This window comes from Rhinatrema bivittatum, chromosome 5 (assembly GCF_901001135.1).
Source record: "Rhinatrema bivittatum chromosome 5, aRhiBiv1.1, whole genome shotgun sequence".
NCBI classification, from domain to species: Eukaryota; Metazoa; Chordata; class Amphibia; order Gymnophiona; family Rhinatrematidae; genus Rhinatrema; species Rhinatrema bivittatum.
In genome coordinates this window covers 223,448,020-223,462,457 of record NC_042619.1, presented here as the reverse complement: position 1 = coordinate 223,462,457, position 14,438 = coordinate 223,448,020, and the positions used below count along the sequence as shown (strand labels likewise).

The 14,438-nt window shown below is 48.3% G+C and overlaps 1 protein-coding gene and 1 non-coding gene across 2 annotated transcripts in view; one reads left to right on the top strand and one right to left on the bottom strand.

Annotated features, from left to right (window-relative positions):
• The window catches only part of PPEF1 (protein phosphatase with EF-hand domain 1), a 106,260-nt gene extending 100,248 nt beyond the window's left edge, over positions 1 to 6,012 (bottom strand). The window contains exon 1 of the mRNA XM_029603345.1: positions 5,923 to 6,012. The gene's annotated coding sequence lies outside the window, so the exon portion shown is untranslated. The remainder of the gene's footprint in view (positions 1 to 5,922) is intronic.
• Positions 6,013 to 9,362: 3,350 nt separating this feature from the next.
• Positions 9,363 to 9,435, top strand: TRNAV-UAC. The gene has a single exon. It is a non-coding gene; the product is annotated as a tRNA-Val (tRNA).
• The last annotated feature ends 5,003 nt before the right edge of the window (positions 9,436 to 14,438 follow it).

The following is a 14,438-nucleotide window of genomic DNA, read 5'->3' as shown; positions in this document are numbered from 1 at the left end:
TCTCCTTCTGCGCCTCTAGGATGCCAGCTGAACTGGAAAGAAGAGAGGGGAACGCCAAAACGTCCCCAGTCCCAAATAGGGCTGTGGCTCCATGGACCATTTCCCAGTTACTCAGCAGTGTCCTCTCACGTTTAATCGCCTCTCATCTAGCCTTCCATCATGGTGATCATTCTCTGGCTAAGAGACATGGACCATAGTTCTCTCTCCAGAACCCGGCACAAGCCAGTAAGTGTTGCCAGTGAGCAATGGCTGAGAGTCCTCCAGCCTCCTGAGGGCGCTCTTCCTAGAATTCCAGCCCGGGCTGACCTGAGGAGCAGGCGACGGGGTCCGGGAAGCAAAATTCAGCGCAGCGAGGCCCCAGTGCTGCAGATCGATTTTTCTTCAAATCTAGAAGTGCGTCACCAGGATCCTATACAATTTGGGGAGACGCACAATCAAGGAACTGGTAGCATTTGGGGGAAAAAGAAAGGCAAAGAGACTGAGGGGCATAAGATAGATAAAATCCCTCCCCTAAAAAAAGCCAACTGTATGTGCTGCTTATCTATGAAAGGCAATACTAAAACATAAAAGCAATTATTCTGAGATGCTTGTAGGCTTCGTTCCTACTTCCAGCTCATATAATCTGTGCAGAGGATAAGCTGGTTATTCTGAAAATGAATTCCAAGGTTATCTGATGGTGTGTGGTTGCAGGATACAGCAGGCATCCACGGGTTTTGCACAGAGCATAACATTGTTCAGACCATATCTTCAAAAGCATATCATCTGGATGGAGCCGCTCCAGAGCGCAGCTACTAAAATAGCCAGTGGTGTACACCATAAAACATATGGGGATAATGGGGACATGTTTAAAGGAAGGGAGAGATACTTTAAAGACCTCCAAAGACTGAATGCACAGGAAGCGAGCAGGTCTCTTTCAGTAGAGAGCAGGCTCTGAAGTGAGGAGGTCATGGCATGAGGTAAAAGAGGGTAACCTAAGGAAATATTTTTTCACAGAAAGTGTGCTGGATGCATGGAACCGTCCCCCGGGGGAGAATTCAGGAAAGCCTGGGACACGCACAGAGGACCTCTGACAGAGAAGAAGGGGTTGTAAAGCCGAGAAGTAGGTGAAGATGGTCTTCATCGGTCGTCGTGTTTCTGTCTGCTTATTCTAACTTGCTTTTCAGCTTTCTGAATTATTTAGCAGCTTGTTTTCAGCCTGGTCAGCTTCTATGATTCATGATTAAATATTTAGCAAAAAATGATTCATTGTAGTCAGATTTCCTTTTTCTCAAGTGCTTGACAGTCTGCTCCTGAGTTTTTGTGCTCACTGTTCTCCTATCTCCTGGAAGGGTAGAAAAGAGAGGGCCAGAGAGGGGACAGGCAGGACAGGAAGTGAGAAAGAGAGGAGAGCACAAGAGAGGGGACAGGCAGGACAGGAAGTGAGAAGAGGGGAGAGATAAGAGAAGGGGAGAGCACAAGAGAGGAGACAGGCAGGACAGGATGTGAGAAAGAGGGGAGAGCATGAGAAAGGGGACAGGCGGGACAGGAAGTGGGAAGAGGGGAAAGAACGAGAGGGGACAGGAAGTGAGAAAGAGGGGAGAGATGAGAGAAGGGGAGAGCACGAGAGAGGGGACAGACAGAACAGGAAGTGAGAAAGAGGGGGGAGCACAAGAGAGGGGACAGGCAGGACAGGAAGTGAGAAGAGGGGAAAGCACGAGATGGGACAGGCAGGACAGGAAGTGAGAAAGAGGGGAGAGACGAGAGAAAGGGAGAGCATGAGAGAGGGAACAGACAGGTCAGGTGTTAATGATGCACAGGACTCAAACCTCTTCCAATGGAAAGGAAGCTGTAGAACTCAGGGTCATGATATGAAATTCCGAGGGGGCAGACTCAGGATAACGTCAGGAAATATTTCCTCCTGGTGGATGCCTGGAATGCCCTCCTGAAAGAGATGGTGTAGATGAGAACGGTCATGGAATTTGGCTTGGGATAAAAACATCAGAGGATCCTTAGTGACTCAAGGATGCACATGAAAAAATAAAAGGGGTAACCTGTGCTAATTGGGATAACTTGCACGGCGTGGCAGTTTCTACCCAAAAAAATTCTTGCTGTCAGACTGGGTCGAAAACCGGACGCTCAATTTTGCTGAAGTCCGGTTTCCGAGCTTGTGGCTGTCAGCGGGCTCGAGAACCGATGCTGGCAAAACTGAGCGTCGGCTGTCAAACCCACTGACAGCCGCCGCTGTCAAAAAGGAGGTGCTAGGGACGCGCTAGTGTCCCTAGCGCCTCCTTTTGCCCGTTTCTACCGCCGGACCGCATTTAAATACTGTATTGCGCGCACAGGCGAGTGGGCGTTCATCCGCTCTCCTGCGGACTTTACTGAATCGGCCTGTATGAGAGCAATGCATTAAGACACTGTGAGGGGTCACAAAGCAGGATTTTGAAAATCGATTGCATTTGTTTGCAGTTACGGTATCGCGTCAGTGAAATGCACACGGCGGCAACAGGATTGGTCCAGCTCTCTCAGCCGATTCCTGTCAAGCCGGTTGATTTGAATCCTGCTGCTGCTGCACAGCAGTGAACAAATGGCAGTCACTGCGGTGTGCCACCTCTCACTTTCTGGATATTCATTAAAAGGCCATACAATAACAAATGACACTGGGATTCTAAAATGATTTATCTTTTACAGGTTTTCCATCTCCCTGTTTATCACCCCTGACCATTTGTGGTTAAATAATACAATTCTACTTTTGCAGACAGGCCCCTCAGGATAAAACTGTCTTATGCAAGGGAACAGAAAGGAGATTCATTGTGCTTTAGTGCCACGCAGGACACCCCTCTGCCTCCAGGTCACAGGGTCAGTCCTGGGGCCCTAGCCCCGCTCTCACTGGGATTCAGGCCAAGAAACTCAGATTTCTTTGAAGCAGGAGTTTGGGACCGAGTCACCTGTGCCATGGGGCGGGGCTTCTCCACCTCGGGGGGGGGGGGGGGGGGGGGGGAGGGGCACACCTGACCAGATTATCCTCAATGAATATGGATGAGATCGAATTGCATGCCCTGCTTCCATCGTGTGAAAATCTCTCTCATCCCACATTCTTTGTGGATATCCTGGAAAGCAGGCTGGCTGGGTGTGTCCTGAGATCTGGGTGGAGAGCCACGGGTGCAGGGCACGGAGGGACACCCCCTCCAATGATCCGCTGCCTTCGGCCGGCACCGTGCGCGCGACGGGTGCCTATTTCATTATCGCCGACTCCGGCACCCACAGGCTGTCTACACAAAAGCAAATGGGCACAGAATATATTTTTACCACTGCCCTACGTATCCTAAATGTAAAAGTCTAGGTCGATGATGATTATGGAGCTACAGTGACTGCACTGGAAAACATGTAACTCCTGTTTGTCTGAGTTCATTCAGGTGCGGTAATAACTCGGCAATCTCGGGAGGATTTGGGTGAGAGAAGGGTTGGCCCATGACTCCAATTAATTATACTCTTATGGTGTGGTTGAAGTAATGCGTCCCAGACGGCCGAGCTCAGGAAGCCACCAGCTAACAAACCATCTGGCAGAGGAATGCATTTCTTTCCAAAAGGTCACAGCAGGCAGGTGTGACCGCCTCGGCATTAACTCTTAAGGACTCTGGATTGCCAGCACGGAAAGCCCTCCAAAATAATGCAAGGGGGGGAAACCACCCCAGAGAGCGCACGAAGAGCCAAAGGCTTGGATTAACTAGACTTTGCTCACAGCCCGAGGGGAAAAGGAGCCATCCCTCGTTCTGAGAAGCATTGCTTACAGCAAGCAAGGGTCTTGGGGGTCCCAGACTACACTGCGCATTCATTTTTACAGCAACCAAATTCTAGGAGAAACGAGCTGGCTGCGGCCCTGAGAGGGAAGAGGCTGGGCCGGGGGGGCACTGCGGTGACTGGTAAGCCGGTTTCAGCGCCGCGCAGTGCCATGGCATCGTACGGCACTGATGTGCACCAACGGCATTGGGAAAGGGCATTTAGCAGTGAGATCAGCTCCCGCTCGCTTAGTCAACGGCAGGACAGAACCACATGGCTCGATTTATTAATATCTCCCCCCCCCACCTCCCAGCCCCCAATGCAGGTAAAATAATGGGTGTGGACAATTCCAGAGAGAGACAGCAGAGTCCTGGAGGGAAGCAGTCTAAATGGCTTCAGAATGAGACCGGACTAATTTCGGGAAGGCACTCAGCCCCGGGGTCTATTTACCAGAACCAAGGACGCCACCCCCGGGTTCAGTGCACCCCTGCACCGTGACGGCCAGAAACTGGGAAGGGTGGGACAGGGACCATTCCCACTTCTTATCCTCGTCCTCCATGCCCCCCCGCTGCCTGCTGCTGTCGCAGGCAGGATTGCCCGGGCTCAAGAGAAGGCCAGTCTGACCCAGTCTGCTGGCTAGAAATCCAGGAGAGATTTCCCCCATGACCTCTAGATGACACGGAGGACGCGGTTTCATCGTTGTTCCTCTCCCCCTTCCATCCCTGACCCTTTGGCACACTGAACCCGTACATTGTGCAGGAAAGCTCTTGCACATACGAGGTCCTCCCCCGCAGCACCACAGGGCACCCCACGCAGTCTTCATCCACCCTGCGAAATTGTTCTTCCACACCTATAACTTAATACTGAATATGGACCATTTCTGCGTGTGCAGGAAATGCCCGTTTTCCATCCCAGAAGCACTTTAACTCATGCTTTCACGTTCCTGGAGCGTGTGCGGTGCTAGGACACGGCACTACATCCCTTCAGACAGGGGAGATTACTGAGATTCGGGCTTTGGGGCCTCCTCCAAGACTTACGCATCATATGCAGGGCCTGGGTCTGGCTGTGCCTCCCCGAGGAAGGAGGAGTTAGGTGTCTGTACAGCACCGTGCCCTCTCCGACCCCTGCCCCCCCCCCTGATCATCTCGAGTCGGTCAGCAAGGATGAAATATCTCATCTAAGACCCTTTCCAGTAATTTGGAAGAGCTTCACAATCACTGCTGCCGATGCTGGAATAACAATGACTAAAACTGTATCGATAACAGCACAAACTCCAAGGGCTATTAAGCACAGCAAGGCAGCCCCAGAAGAGTGCGACCACAGAGCAGGACGGCCCCAGAGCAGGACAACTCCAAAGTAGAGCGGCTTCCACAGCAGTAAAGACCCAGAGCAGGGTGACCCCAGGGCAGCGAGTATCCCAGAGCAAGGTGAACCCAGGGCAGGGTGAGACCAGAGCAGAGTGACCGCAAGGAAGGGCAGCCCAGAACAGGGTGACCCCCCCATTGTAGCAAGGCTGTCCGGTGACAGGCGAGGGTCTTCTCCCCACCTGCGGTGGGTGGGACAGGGGACAGAGTTTTCTGCTGCATTTGGGATTCAGGGGTGTGATTTCCTACCTCTCTTTTGTCAGAGCTGTGATGTGACTCTATGTGGCATATTCTCAGCACCTAAGATACGTTTTTCTTTGAGGCTTTATTATCACACGTGTGATAAGGATTTAATCGTGAAATATCTGTGGATCTGTACATTTCGCTGGGAATCCCGTCCCTCAGAATAATAATAATAAAAAAAAAAGCAATCATACCATGTCACATGCTACATCACTGACACTCCTTCCCTTAGCCCAGAGCACAAACGCAATCACCACTGATCTGCCCAGCAAGCCTCACAAAAAAAAATACCCTGCCGGGGTTAATTACATCCACAGATGAGACCTGCGCTTCTCTGAGTAACAGAGAAATGGGACCAGGAACAGCCTCCAGAGTGAAATCTCTCCCCCTCCCCGCCAGCCCTGCCTGCTTCCACCTGCTCCGTGGCACCGCCCTGATCCTGCAGCACTGCAAGCAAGGACAAGCTCCAGTCCGTGTTTTACCACCTGCACCCTGCATATCTCGTGCTTTCTGTCTGCTGCATAAAGAAACAGAAACCCTTGATAAAGAGAAGCATTACCTGCCTTTTGGTGCCAGGACGAAGCAGAAGGTCTGGAACAAAACAGGACCAAGCCAAAGCAATGACTGGCTGCAGCCAGTGTGGGCAGGGGATGGAGGGAGGGAGGGAGGGGGGAAGGCTGAGCTGCTGCATCCGAGCTCTGTGTCTGCCGCTGTGTCCTGCAAGAGGGCTGACTGATGACAGCCAGCTGTGCCCTGCTTTCTAGGGGGAGGCAAAGAAGCCAGAGGGTGGGCTCTGTAATAGCTCTCCCCCTCCATCCTTGAAGGACAGCACAATCGCTGAAAAGATATTAGTGTGTGCGTGTTTGCAAGGAATGGTGTGCACGTAAGGGCGGCTAGTATAAGGATAGTGTGTGTGTGTGTTTAAGGAAGGGTGTATGTGTGTGTGTGTTTGTAAGGGTGCATGAGTGTGTGTGTGTGTGTGTGTGCAAGTACTGGTGTGCAAGTGTACAAGGAGGGGATGAGTGTGTACATGTGAGTGCCCAAGCACTGGGGTGCATGTGTACAAGGAGGGAATGAGTGTGTACACGTGTATGTGTGTAAGGGTGCATGAGTGTGTGTGTGTGTGTGTGATTAAGAAGGGAATGTGTGTGCATGTGTATGGGTGTGTGTAAGGGTGCATGGGTGTGAATGTGTATTTATGTATGTGCAAACATTGGTGTGCATATGCATAAGGAGGGGACGAGTGTGTACATGTGTAAGGGTGCATCTGTGTGTGCAAGCACTGGGGTTTATGTGTATAAGGAGGAGGTGAGTATGTACATATGCCTGTGTGTGTATAGCAGTGTTTCTGTACTATGGAAGCAGTGAAGTCATGGTTCCGAGTCTCCCCTCACAAGTGAATAGTGAGATTAAACCTTACATTATTTATTTATCCCATGCAGGAATGGAATTTTGCTTAAGACACTGTAATAAATTCCTAACATGATTCTTTTGATTTTAACATGTAATTGGGCAAGCCATCTGTGCCTCATGCCAGGCTGCAGGATGGAGAGCGATGCTGGGAGTGATTCACTGGATAATGCCCTCCCCACTCCCCTCCACCAGACATGCAGTTCCTGTATCTGCTATTTACATCACAGAGAGTCACAGGGAACCACAGAGAGCCAGCCATAAATCCCTCCAGCCTCCTTCCATGCTAGAACTGCAGAATCAGAGCTCCTAATGCAGGTGCAGGAGTACTCAAAAGAGTTTATAGCACTTGGATTCTGCTCCCCTCCCTGTTTTCTGTTTAAAAAGGTGCCACCAGGATGGATTCAGTGCTGGGTGCAGTGATAATGGGGCAGTCCCAGTGACATCTGTAGCTCAGGGTACACTCAGTTAACAAGCAGGAGAGGGAGATATTGCAGGAGACCTTCAAACCGTATTTAAGAGGGCTGCCAGTGCCAGCTATCATCCCAGAACTCAGGTCATGACTCTGAGGGTGCTGCTTCCTCTCATGCCTTTATCCTGGAGAAAGTGGCTGCCCTGCGCACCAGTGTGTCCGGGAGAGATTCTACATCTGCATGAAAAGTTAAACTACATGCAATAAAACAATATTGAAAAATCTCAGATAAGAACATAAGAAGTGGCAAGCTGAGTCAAACCAAAGTCCATCGAGCCCAGCTTCCTGCCTCTGGCAGGGTCTAGCCTGGGTCACAACAGCACCCAGCAGATCCCAAAACGTAGGACTGATTCCTGTTACTCACTACCAAGGCCAGCAAAAGTTTTGTCTTATCTACTTGGTTAATAATATTTTATGGACTTTACCTTTAGGAACTTGCCCAAACCTCACCCCGCTATGCTGGCCACCTTGACCCCCATCATCTGGTAACAGATTCCACAGACTGACTGAGTGCTGAGTGAAAACAAATCCTGTTGATGCTCCTTGTGACCTTGGGCAAGTCACTTCACCCTCCATTGCCTCAGGTACAGACTTACAAGCCAATTCAGTAAAGTGTGGTCAACCGAGCCCTTATACAATAAAGGGTTTGGCGCATCCAACCCTCCCTTGAAACTAATAGCGCTCATTACATACAAATGCGTGTTGATGAGGCAATTAGCTATTCGCCCCAGATACAGAAAAAAAATGTGCACCCGATCCGTACCTTTTACGCTCAGAAATTAGCGCTTGCCCTTGGGCAGGCATTAATTTCTCAGCAGCCCAAAAAAGTGTACAGAAAAGCAGAAATGACTGCTTTTGTGTACATCCTCCGACTTAATATTGTGGCGATATTGAGTCGGAGGGGCCAAAAGGTAAAAATAGTTTTTAAAAAAGTGTGCCGGCGGTCAGGAAACAGATGCCACGTTTTACGAGCGGTCATTTTCCAAACCCGCCGACAGCCACCTCTCCTGGTCTCCCGCTGCTAAGGAGGTTCTAGGGGGCGCGCTATTGTCCCCGGCGCCTCCTTCGTAGCGAGACCACTCATTTAAATACTGTATCACGCACCTAGGAGAGGTGGCTGGATGTGGGTTAGGAAAGCGGGCGCTCAACACGGAGCACCGTGGACCTTACTGTATTGTCCTGTTAGCCTGTAGAAATACCTGCTGATAACTTGCCTTGAGCTACCAATGAAACAGTGTGATCCAACCAAATAAATCTACTGGCTGCTAGTTTCATGCAGGGTCCCCTTGTTTTAGTATTATTTGAAAAGGTAAATAACCATCCTTTGATTTACTTGTTGCACCCCATTCATGATTTTATAAACTTCTTCCACGTCCTCTCAGCCATCCCTTTTTCCAAGCTAAAGAGCCCTAGCCTAGGTAGCCTCTTATCACAGGAGAGATGCTCCATCCCCTTTATCATTTCTGTCACCCTTTTCTACTTCCGCTTTGTTTTGAGATGGGGGTGGCCAGAATCGCACACAATACGCAAGGTGCAGTTGCACCATGGACTGATGCAGGTTACTCATAGTCTCCAGTCCCTTCCTAATCTTTATTAACAACATTCTGTTTGCTTTACTGGTTGTGACCGCACACTGAGCTGATATAGCTCTGAATCTTAATTGTAAAAGTGTGACGACTTTAATGGACGTTTAAATGATGTCTGCGTAATGGTTAATTCCATTCACAGCTTTAAAAAAAAAAAAAAAAACAACTAAAAAAAAAAAAAAAGGCAATAGTGTCTTATTCCCGGGGAGAGGACCGCGATCACTGACCAGACACAAAATCTGGAACTTGGGAGCTAGTGAGGGTGCAGCGCCGCCTGGCGGCAAGAAGCGGAGGGCTGCGCGCCACCTGGAGGCAGGGAACAACAGCATTTCCCCTCCCCTCCCTCCTGCAGTTTGTCGGTGGGTCTGAAAGCAGAACCTGAGCTCTGTGCTACCTCCTTGCACTTGCACCGTCGTTTTCCTTGGGTTTGTCCTGAACTTCTCAGCATACAGGAACTGAAATGGGAGGGAAGGGGGACAGGGGACGGGGGGGAGGATTCCTCTAGGCGCATGCGCATGGCTTTGTATAGCTGGTTCCGTAGTGTAGTGGTTATCACGTCTGCTTTACACGCAGAAGGTCCTGGGTTCGAGCCCCAGCGGAACCAAGTTACATTCTTTTTTTTTCTTTCTTTCTTTTTTTTTTTAATTTGTATATTTTATTATAGTTTCAAACAGTATAACATACAAACAGTGCAATATTGTCACATCTCTTTAAACCAAAATTCCTAATAGTACAGAAATATTGCAACAATGTACAAGCCAGTAAAACAGTATCACTACCCCCCCTATATAATCTTAGCGACTTGTACAAATCAGCACGGTAACCTTCCCTCCCCATACCTCCCCTCCTCCTCCCCACTATAGTTCAAATTTGTTGGTCAGATTCATAGAAATAAAGGCTAACAAAGATAAACAACAAAAATATATAAAATGCTACTTTTTAACTGGATTAAGGTATTACTTTCTTGATTTTATCTGTTTACCCTTATTTCTGTGCATTCAAGTGGAGTAACCGGGCAACCAGAGCCCAGCCTGCTTTAGTGTCAATCAGATATCCCTGTGGCTACAGTGCTCAGGCTGGGACCCGGAGATCAGCCGTTTAGGCTTAATTCTCCTATTCTTTAATCTCCTTTATCCTCCTTAGCTTCTCGTTTTGCCAGTTGCTGTCTGGGGAGGAGGATACTTCGCGTCATTGAAAATCTGGAGATTTGTTTATCAAGTCAGCATTCATTTAATCCCCTGTTTTCCCGACACCATAAATCCGTACTTCTCCTGTCCCGAGTGTAAGATAGAAGAGGAGGGGGTGAGGCGCTGCTGCGGTACAGTGAGAACTGCAAACAGGTCTGTTGATGACCACCAGGACCCAGAGAGTCCCCTCTTTCCAGCCGCAGGAATTTTATTTTTTGGGGAGGGAAATGAAATGTCAGACCTTAATAGCATGCTCTTTCTTTTTCGTACATCTTCGGTTCCCGCAGCCAGGCTCGGGTGTAGCATTGGCAAGTCGCGGCAGAGCTAGGAAGCCAAGCTGACGTCTCTGTGATGGCAGAAGCTCTTCGGGTGACCTTTGATCTCGCTGACCTTAGGATCTTCTCCTTGTTGTCTGCCCTGGTTAACGTTAAGAGCTTAATTAGATTTAGGGAAATCGTAGGAGACAAGGAGACTAAGATGCTTAGGGAGGTCTGTGCTAATCTCAAATCTCCGAAGGCCAGTGGAGAGAGCGCGCAAAGGGAAGGGAAACCATGCTGCTGCAGACTGAACCCTTCCTCCTGGCCCTGCTGCTTTGGTATAAAGGTAAGTTTGCACCACAATTGACTTCAGATTGTGCTCTTTCACTTTCAGGCTCCCTGCAGTCAACGCCCAGGAAGGTTGTAAACTTAATCACAAGTGGATTGTGAAAAATTGCAGACTGGGCATTTAAATGGCAGATGAATTTTAATGTGGACAAGTGGAAAGTAATGGTGCGGGGGGAAGTAGCCCATGCGACACAATGTTGGGTTCCACATTAGGAATCAACACCCAAGAAAAGAATCTGGGTGTCATCGCTGAAATCTTCAGCTTAGTGTGCGATGGTCTAAAAAGCAAATAGAATGCTAGGGATTATTAGGAAGGAAATGGTGAATAAAACAGAGAATATCATAATGCCTGTGTATTGCTCCAAAAAGATATAGCAGAATTAGAAAAGGTGCAAAGAAGGGTGACCAAAATGATAAAGAAGATGGAACGATTCTCCTATGAGGAAAGGCTAAAGAGCTTAGGACTGTCCAGCCTGGAGAAGAAATGGCTGAGGAGGGATATGATAAAGGTCTATACAATAATGAGTGAAGTGGAAGAGGTAAAGGTGCCTTGGTTATTTACTCTTTCAAAAAATGCAAAGATCAGGGGACACACCTCGATGCATCCATCTTCTCATTTATCCGCCACAGCCACACTAAACACGACCCTATACCCCCACATACACAGCCCAACATCCCAAACACACGCCTCCACTATCCAAACCTAGACTGTGGATCAGCGTAATAGAAATCGTGGAAATAAATAAATAATAAATACACCTACACCCTCCCTTGTATATAGTTAATTTTCAGTCTCTTGTATATAGTTTACAAGCAGATAATAATCTTTTGTAAAGCCTGCTACTATATCATTTTATATTGTGAACCGTTATTTATATTCATTGTAAAGCTATTTGCTATGTTATGTTACACTGTGAACCGAGGTGATGTTTTGCTACGTGCCCCGGTATATAAAAATTCTTTAAATAAATAAATAAATAAAAATCCATCCCCCCTCCCAAACACACCTCTTCCACAATCCCACTCCCCACAGCCACACCTCACATCCATACAAACCTCTTCCACTTCTGCATGGAGTCCTACTGCTTTAGATTTTCTGAAGCCTTTGTAAATACTGTCCTTACCAGGCACCCATCTTTGTGACACTTCACCTTTATCCTTCCTTGTGCTTTCCCCCCAGAAAGATGCTTTTCCATGGAATCTAATGGCATTTTGCATCCCAGGATGGTAGATTAGGACAGTCTGCTCAGTTTGGTTCCCAGTGTAATGCCACAGACCTACTAAGTTGATCTCTCATCTAGAGATCTTCTGTGCTTATCGCAGGCTTTCTTACTATTTCTGTCTCCACCACCTTCCCAAGGAGGCCATTCTGTGCATCCACCCTTTCTGAGAAGAGAGATTTTCTGATGTTGCTCCTGAGTCTATGCCCTGAAGCCTCCTACCGCAGTATAATTATTATACACTGTATGCAGAGTTTCAACACAAGTCTGACAATTCAAAATTCCTCCAGTGCCTCTGGAAATAAGGTGGTAGAAGTAGGGAACATAAAAATAGTGCTCTTTGTTTTTTGCTAAGCATTAGGTACTTCCAAACATTGTAAATAATGTGAATTGCTGACTTAATTTACATGGATAGAATACATTTTATTGTAGTCACTTTCAGGATGTGCTGATCAGTGTTTTCTCAGGAGCGATTGCCCCCTGCTTTATGTGGGAGCTTGCCACAATCGGACGTTGTGCCGCGGATCTTCAGACCTGCTTGCCTTTCCACTGATGTACCTTCTTTCTGAGGATTAGCCGATTAAATCTTCCTGACCATGCTTCCCAAGCTCTGTTCTCTTAGAAAAGCAAGCTCACGTGCTGCTAGAGCAGGCCTTTGGAAATGCGTTGTCTTTCAGAAGTTCTGTCTTACATTTCCAAGACTGACAAAATGTGCAATAATAATAATAATACAAAGCCCTAAGAAACAATGGGACTGATTTACTAAGGTTTTTTTCTCCTGTTCTGTCCCCAGGAGGAAATAAGCTTAGTAAATCATGCCCATAATGTGAAATTTTATCTGAAAAAACATCGCTCCTGCTCCAAATAGTTGAATCATGGCTGATTCACCTATTTGGATGGATATTGTAACTTTTTTTGTGTTTCTCTTTTTATTCATGCACGCTTGCTGGAACTCCTGCACAGTGATGCGGTCGTCGTCGTCTCTTGCTGAGGTACTGTAAGAGTGGACACTCGCACCCTTGCCATGGGCATGGGCCAGAGCGTGCTGAGTGTACAAGCGCCCTCTTACACAGCATGCTTTCGCTGACATTGGTCCCAAAGCTCGCTGGAGTCTGTTACCAAGTGTACTGGACAGCTTTACAGACCAGCACAGGGATACGAAGCCTTAACTTGCCAGATCATGTTGGGTAGTGACTGAGAGTCGTCACTAAGTGTCTGCAAGCAGTTTTAATGATTTACGAGAAATAATTTGGTGGGTGCAGTCCGACTGCCAGTAGGCAAGTGTTCATATCTCTCAAAAGCTGCCTCAGAATTTGACAGCTTAGGTGCAGAAAAGGCCAAGTAGGTACAGAGACCAAACTACCCTCTTTCACTTAGCAATGACCATTGCAGGACAGGGTTTGAGCCGGGCGAGGAATCCCCTGCAGCACATCTGTGCTCACGCCCAGTCAGGTCAGCCAGTGTAAAAGAGTACAGATGGAGCTGCGTATTCTCTTTTGAATTAGACCTGTACACTAGCACGGGATAAATAATGAGTGCGTACCTTAACAGGATCATAGTTAAATTAAACTATAAAACCTAATGCTTGGGGTTGCCAAGTGGTTCACTTTTCAGGCCTGGTTTTATCCCATCTCGTGCATGGATTTATAGATCCGATTTCTGTATGAAAGCTTTTTGGGTTTTTTTTTCCAAAAAGGTGGTTAATAAATCGTTATCTCTCTATCCTATAAAAAATATTAGGGGCTCAGGGTGAGCATCTGCACAGGTGTGTGTCTGTGGTGACTCACCCGCAGCTGGGGGAGGGACTGCTGCTTCTACAGGCTTTGGGCAGTCGGCGAAGGGAGGAATGGCAGGAGCGGCAGTAGGGGGTGGAATAGGCCGGTGGGGGTTTCCCCAAGCCCCACCAGTGGCAGGAAGTGGCCCGAAATGAAAGGGAAGGAGTGAGTGGCAGGAGGGAGTGAGGAAGGAGAAGAGCAGGTTACTTTGGAGGCAAGAGATAGGTGAGGTAAGAAAAAGAAATGCCAGCGTGGGGTGGTGAGTGAGGCAGGTGGAAGGGGGTGGGTTAGTGGGGGGAGTGGAGCGGCAAAGAGTACATGCACACACCCATCCCATACACACCACCATCACCATATACACACACACACACACACACACACCCACACACATATACACACATACACACACACACACACACACACACACACACACACATATATACACAAACATATACACACACACACATACATACACACACACATACATACACACACACATATACACACACACATACACACACACCACCATCACCCCCCCCACACACACACACACACACACACACACATACACGTGGGGGTGAGAAGAGGGGTGAAAAGTTGGAAGGTATGATGTGGAAGGAGTGGTCCCAGCCATACACACACAGACCCCCGACACTCACCCCAACCCCTAACAGCACCGTGTCCCTCAGACACACGCATACGTGGGGGAGGGAAAGAGCTACAAAATGGAGAGTGCAAGGGAGGGGAGCGTGTGCACACACTCACACACCTCACACCACCTCCTTCTACTCCTCCCTGCACCTTCAAGCACCCCTCTCCT